Genomic DNA, 7,778 nt, shown 5'->3' with positions numbered 1-7,778 from the left:
CAAAAAAAAAGAAACAAAAAGTATGGGCCCAAGTGGTAAGACCCTGTGTATTATGCAAAAAGGGGGAGAGGAACTCGCCCATCCCCCACCCCCCCCCCCCCCTTCCCGGTTGAGCAGGCCCTGCTTCAAAGCAGAAAAGATACAAAGTACCATTTTTTTAAGGTGCTCCCAGTTTCGACAGTGTGTACAAAGCTATGGGGTTTATAAAGCTGTGGGGTTTACTGTTAATCGGCACTCCAGGCAAACAGCGGGTTATGGTTTTCGGCATAATTATAAATGGCATGTCATTACCTGATACGATCAATAGTGTCATTTTCGTTCTTTCCTTCTCGGGAGCCCACTTGGTAACCAGAGTGCTTGCTGCTGGGAATGATGTTGTCTGTTGTGAAAAACATTGAAAAGATATATACGAAACGATATCAACATCAAGGTAAAGTGAGAATGAATATTCGTGCTTGTGTTCTAAGCCGGAGTTACTAGAATACTCAGGGAATATTTGCAATGAGTAGGCTATCCAGGGACGGAAATCTCAAGATTCCTCCAAGGACTCTTCAATAAAGTGTCCTTCATGAAGACTCACATGTTTAATGTATTTGTTTATCCAAATATCGCATAAATCTTCTTCTTTATCGCACAAGTACTTTACTTGCATTCACAATATGTGTGCGGAGCTAATAGTTTGTTTGTTTGTTCATTTTCCATCTGAGAAGATGGCTGGATAGCCCATATTCAGCTACGTTAAGCTGGTCTTCCATGGGGTCCAGTTGGAAGTGAGGTGGGACCACTTCACCGGGATAAACACCCGGCTCTTTGCGATGAATGAATGAAGCGGGATCTTTTACGTGAGTTGTTACGTGATCTTTACATGAGTTGTTACTCTCTCATACACGGGACCTCCATTTTATGTCCTATCCGAGGGACAGAGTGTTTTTGCCTCTTGCTAGAGGGGACGGTATGCTTACACACAACATTGCTCAAACCAGACTCGGGTTCGAACCCGGGCCGCGTGATCGTGAGGCAGACGCGCTAACGACTGAGCCAACTCACCGCCCTAATAGTCTGTTTTGATTTGTCCAGGACAAAACTTTTGGATTATTCATGGTCTGGCTGTAGTGAGCAAGCGAACAGAGCCAAGAGACTTTTTTATTTGACAGCAGTTGGGTGACACTGCAAGAGGCTTATTATCACCTCGTCGTGAGTTAATCAGACTTCCAAATAACAAATGATGAAATGATTTTCTTTAAAATGGCGAAAAGATAAAATAACGTCGTCTTTTCTATGCATAAAATGGGATATTTCTTAGATATATTTCATCTCTATATCTAATGCCAGTCGCACCCTTTACGGAATGAGATTGTAAAGTCTTTGGATGACAGAACGATGTGAGGTTTGGTTGTAAAAAATCTAAGTGTCATCGACTGCCCTGGATCTTAAGATCCTCTCTGAATCTTACTTTCCGTTTTGATACGTTGCACAATTGAGTAAATGAATACAAGAACGACCCAAGTCCATGGAAGACCATTTCGAGTAAACTAAAACAAACTTCATATCTTTTTTATATCTCCAATAATATTTTATTTAACTGTGATGGGAAGGCAACATTGTATATACAAATTAGAACATATATTATTATGACAATTAACATTTACATTAATTGTGGGGAGGCCATTTTGTGTGGTGGACTTGGGTCGTTCTTTGATTCATATACATGATATTCTGCTATAGAGATGAGAGAAGGATGAGAGAGGGCGCTATTATATGAATGTAAGAATGACCCAAGTCCTTCATTCTTACATTATTGATTAATATAAGATTTAACTCATTCATTTCAGGCACTTCCGGGGGTAATTAGGATTTATCATTTATACACAAAATGAGTCCATGCATAAGCTACAATTTCCCATGTCAAACTGAATTTGGCCAAAAATTGGACTTGGGTCGTTCTTAGGCCCTATATAATCAGGTCTTCAATTCATAATACTCCCTTCTTCAACAAGGTACGAGGAAAGATTATCTCTACCTATTCCAAATTACCTTTGACTTCCACGAAAAAAAAAGAAGAAATTCATTTGAAAATCACTGCTCGAAAAAAAGGAGCAACAACACGAGACGGGGAGATAGAGAGAGAGAGAGAGGGGGGGGGGGGGGGAGGGGAGGGGGCTCGCGCTCACCTGAGTATTGCAAGTTCACCTGCCACGCATTCTGGAAGACTACTATCTGAGAACACTGCACACCTGAAACTTACTCAGAGCACTAACTTAGCTCATCTCTTCTAGTTCTGGATAGAAATTCATATTTATATTTCTTGAATTTGGGGGCACTGTGTCCCTTGGAGCCCCCCCCCCCCCCCCCCGTGAAGTGGGAAATGGTGCCCATTTGCATAAAAAGATACCTACATATCTATTACAGTGGCGATAATCCCATCCAAATTCGGTTAAAATCTGACCATGAATTTTCGAGAAGGTTAAATGTGAAGATTGGTCCTAATTTGGTCTCCCTTCCCTCCTCCCAATCCCCCCCCCCCCCCTTCCTCCGGCTCTCGATCTGCCACGAACAAACTTGAAACTACAGTTACTTATCTAAATTACACATAACACTACTTTAGCTTATCACTTTCAGTTTGAGATAAGGGTTTGTCTATTCTCCCTTCTCTCCCCCCCCCCCCCCCTCCGGCATTAAGCTCCAGGGAGCCCCATGCAGGTGGTGAATGGTGACACTTTTATTTTTCCTCATTTATATTTTTCACCCTAGCGATTACACCAGTCAAATTTTTTGAATATGACCATGTGTTCTCAAAAAGATGAAAATATACAATTAAGGCCCAAATTTGGACGCCAGGCCCCCACGGCCCCAAGGGGGAAACTACAGTCATCAATGTACTTACTCATAGTTTTAACTTAATTCTATATCTTTAGGTTCAAGAGAAGATTTTTTAAAGATTCCTTATCAAGTCCAGGGGGAGCATGGGCCCATTTGAACGAACTGAGATCCTGTCAACCTAGGGATGCTACTTGGCAAGTTTGGTGGAAATTCGTCACGGGGTTTCAAGCATAAGGTGAAAATGTAGAATTTAGTAACCACTCACCCCCCCCCCCCCCCCCCCCCCCCCCCCCCCCCCCCCCCCCTATCGGATCCCCCCCCCCCCGCTCCAAGGGGCACCAATGGATCTGCCATGAAAAACAAACAAAAACAAAACTTGAAACTACAGTCATCAATGTACTCAACTTCTCTCAATCCCTTCTAGTTCTTGAGAAGATTTTAAAGATTTCTTAATTCTTTTTTTTTTTCGGGGGGGGGGGGGGGGGTCCCTGAGGAGAGTATGGTGCCCATTTGAACAAATTGAGATCCTATCGCCTTAGGGATGCTACCTGCTAAGTTTGGTGAAAATCCGTCATGGGGTTCTTTGTTAAGAAGATGATGAAAATGTCAAAAGCTTACGCACGACACACGACTGACGACGGAAGACGCACGACGGGCGACCGATGAACAGCGATCGCAATAAAGCTCACTGAAGCCTTCGGGTCATGTGAGCTAAAGAAAAGTGAACAGCTGGCAGACACTATTTATGTCTATATACACAGAGTGAGATGGATAGAGTGGGAAAGAAAGAGAGGATGAAATTTCAGATTAAAAATGTCATTGCATGCACAAGTTTATCCGACACTTATAACTTTTGTGATTTTGTGTGTGCGTTTGTTGTTGTTGTTTGCTTGTTTGTTTGTTACTTTGGGTGGTTTTTTTTTTAGAGAGGGAAAGGAGGGGAAGGGAAGAAAACCTTACCTCTGCTACCCCAGAAATAAATCTCGTAACGAAGAAGAAGGCCACATGGCTCTCTACTGCCAGCGGAGCCAAGATATTCATAAGCGATGATACCGTTAGCCCTACTGCCATTATCCATTTTCCTCCGAAGCGATCGGCGAGGTATCCGGCGGGTACCATAGCAACGCAGTATCCCATGTAAAAAGCGCCGAGGAGCAGTTCCTGGAGATGGCTACTCCATTGGAACTTGGCGTCCTGTAGAGCAAGCTGAAAGGAAACCAAAATCCAAAGAGAAATGTGGATTGAGTGATAGCAACAACATCAGTAAAATACATCTCAGTGAAAGTTTGAGGAAAATTGGATAATCGATGCAAAAGTTACAAATTTTAAAGTGTTGGAGTTGAGGAGACTACTACAGTTCATGACGCCATGTGTGGGCAACAATGTAATGAAAATAATTATGAAGGGAATCACACACTTTTTTTTGTTTTATAATATTCTTTATTTGAGCTTCATTGAATGTGAAATCCATATTAACAATAAAATTAATGCATCCACCAACAAAAAAGAAAGCTATATTCTTCTTTCTTGTGCTGCTAAATCATTTTTCAAACACACAGTACGATATATTTGATTCTTTTTACCAAATCATACCCTGTTTTTATAAGAGAAATGACATAACAATCTGCATAATTCTCATAATTTTTGGCGCCAAACCTGGCTTATTCATATAAACATAGCATATGAGAAGCTACTTCACACTTGCTGTATGTTCTGGGTATAATTCAGCTCACTCATCAGGCCATAGACCCCTTTTAAGCATCAATGAGCATACAATCTCACAACTTCAATAGGCCACATTCACAAGGCTCAGTAATTGCATAAAATTTGCATCAAAGTGCATCAAAAGAAATTTGCATCAAAGGAATTTGACAAACAGATTTAACTTATATGCATAGCAAACCATGAACACATCTGAGCAGACTACAATTATGGTAATGCATGGCTGACTGCCCACGTTTTTGGCGCAAAACCTGGCTATTCATATAAACGTGACATGTGAGAAGCTACTTCACACTCGCTGTATGTTCTGGGTATAATTCAGCCCACTCAGGCCATAGACCCCTTTAAGCATCAATGAGCATACAGTCTCACACCTTCAACAGGCCACATTACATAAAATTTGCATCAAAAGGCATTAGAATTCAACAAAAATTGAATTCAACAAAGAGAGACGGAACTCTCATCCCCAATTGGGTAGCCGTAGAAATTCCCTGGAATGTTACCAACGAAAGACAAAACTTGACTATGCATACAGGATACGTTTCTAAACAACTTCCACCTACACCCTTAATTATAATTTGCATACATTGCCAACCATGGACAAATTTGAGCACACTGCAATATAATGCATAAATGACTGCCCACCTTTTAACACCAAAATCTGGTTTATTCTCTCAACGATAAACTTTATTTCCCCAACTATATAAAATATTTTTAAATGATTTGTGCACCATTAAAAACAAAAGTTATTCTTTAAAGTCTTCCCAAACACATACCCAAAATGTGTCAGTGAAACCTTACCGATACACCCCTATACACAGGTATATTTAACCCATTTCCTGATTATATACTATAAATCCTAATTTGATTTTCACATCAGAGGTGAAGAACAAAATGAACTACTAATAAACTGCAAAACTATAATATTCCTAAGAACCTTAAAATAATCATTACTTTTTTTCCTTTTTCTCTTCTTCATTTCTACTTATCAAAATACCAATTCCAAAACTTAAGAGGCAGAAAATAAAGCTTACCTCCCCCTTTCTTTATAGATTATATCTGCTCCAAACAAATTTCATTCTCTAGGTAAGCTACTAAGCCCAGGCTTAAAAAACCGCAACAAATAACCCTGAATGAAGTGCTCATGATGTGAATAAGAAATAGTCAGATTTTGACCATTTGCTGAAGTGCTCATGATGTAAATAAGGAATGGTCAAATTTTGAAGTCAGCACACACACACACACACACACACACACACAAATCATTTTTTCATGAAAATTACACATTCCATCAACTTGGAACTGACATATGTTAAGGGTAGCAACTATTCCCCATGCTTTCTGAAAGTGGTTAGTCAAGACGAAGTGCTCTGTCATTATGCTAAAAAGTGAAAGCATGTTAAATTTTCTTTATAATTGCTGTCAGCACATGGCGTCATAACCTCTAGTAGTCTCCTCATTCGTCATACCTCCAGCAACTGATACATCGACTGACACTCCACTAGAACATACTGGTATACAACTCAACTTCAATAACAAAAATTACTATTACGTCTAATACAACTGCTACTACCACTCCTACTCATGATAATGATGATGGTGATGATAATGATGATGAGGAGAGTAATAGTAGTAGTAATGCTAATGCTAATAATAATGATAATAATAATAATAATAATAACAATAATAATAATAATAATATTAAAGGACAAGTTCACCTTCATAAACATAAGGATTGAGAGAATGCAGCAATATTAGTAGAACACATCAGTGAAAGTTTGAGGAAAATTGGACAATCGATGCAAAAGTTATGAATTTTTCAAATTTTTGTGTTGGAACCGCTGGATGAGGAGACTACTATAGCTTATGAGTCACATGCGTACAACAGTATAAAGAAAATGTAAAGAAAATTTAACATATTTTCACTTTTTTCTCATAATAAAAGAGCACTTGACTTGCCTCTTTCTAAGGGCAGGGAGAATAATATTACCCATAACATATGTCGGTAACGAGTCAAGGGAATGTGTACTTTTTCAAAAGATGAAATTTTGTGAAAATCTCTTTACATTTTCCTTATATTGTTGTACGCATGTGACATCGAAGTTATTCATACACTGCAGTAGTCTTCTCATCCAGCGGTTACTTCACAAACACTTAAAAAATTCATAACTTTTGTACGGATTGTCCGATTTTCCTCAAACTTTCAATGATGCGTTCTACTACTATTGCTACATTCTCTCAATCCTTATGTTTATGAAGGTGAACTTGTCCTTTAATAATTTTGACAATATAATTTGATCATACTGATAATAATGATAATAAAAATAACAAAATGTTATCGTTACGAGTATACACGCAGACAAAATGAAAGATTTATCTCTCTGCATCATTTTCTTTCGTACTAAACGTTTCTCTTTTTAATTCTATTCACTTCCATGTCACTTCAGTTTTATCAGGGAGGTAAGGTCACCTCCCTGTGTTTATTCATCATCGTTGTTGTTGTTTTTCGCATCAGTAATAGCATAAGTAGTCATTCAAACGGAGACTTAAAGTATCTTGCCATTTCTTTTTCACCTTTGTTCACTGTCATTACCCACTTCTTCATCGGTACGTTATCACATTTCGTAACGAAATACAGTCATTTCGTAACGTAATGGTCATTTCGTCGATGAAATGACTGATTTCGTAACGAAAGGGACCATGCGACACTTGGCGCCCCATAGTTAACTAACACTGTACCTACCTGGTTGGTTGAATGTTCACTTGCGTTGCCATCGCGATCCGTTTGCAAACTATGACGGTCTGGACAGAGATGACTGGTCGAGTTCATCACGTGACCTTCCATAGCCTGGCTGTGATTGGCACGTGCAATGATCGCCATGACGACGCTTACATTGATGCGCATGACATGCAACGCTGTGATGACGAAAAAAGATGTTACTGCGAACATCATTCGCATGGAGCAAATTCCTGGGGAAACCAAAAAAAAGAAAGAAAAGAAAACAATTAACAACAACAACAACAACAACAATACTTATAATAAAAATAATAGCAATAGCTAAATAACAATAATAATGGTAATAACAATAATAATGATAAAATAATCATGGTAATAATAGTAATGATAAAATAACAATGGTAATAATAGTAAAATAATAATAATAATGATAATAATAATAATAATAATAATAATGATAATAATAATAATAATAATAATAATAATAGATTTGCATTCG

At 38.6% G+C, this 7,778-nt stretch overlaps 1 long non-coding RNA gene across 1 annotated transcript; it reads right to left on the bottom strand.

Annotated features, from left to right (window-relative positions):
• Window positions 1-240: 240 nt before the first annotated feature.
• Window positions 241-7,480, bottom strand: LOC139744055 (uncharacterized). Its single transcript, XR_011711803.1, has 3 exons — window positions 7,286-7,480; window positions 3,781-4,026; window positions 241-379 (listed from the first exon to the last, which is right to left on the bottom strand). It is a non-coding gene; the product is annotated as an uncharacterized lncRNA (long non-coding RNA).
• Window positions 7,481-7,778: the final 298 nt, after the last annotated feature.

This window comes from Diadema antillarum, unplaced genomic scaffold (assembly GCF_040938485.1).
Source record: "Diadema antillarum isolate AM-2024a unplaced genomic scaffold, OU_Dant_1.0 seq00001133_RagTag, whole genome shotgun sequence".
Lineage (NCBI taxonomy): Eukaryota > Metazoa > Echinodermata > Echinoidea > Diadematoida > Diadematidae > Diadema > Diadema antillarum.
Note: the sequence above shows the minus strand (reverse complement) of the source record. Positions and strands in the feature narration are given on the sequence as shown.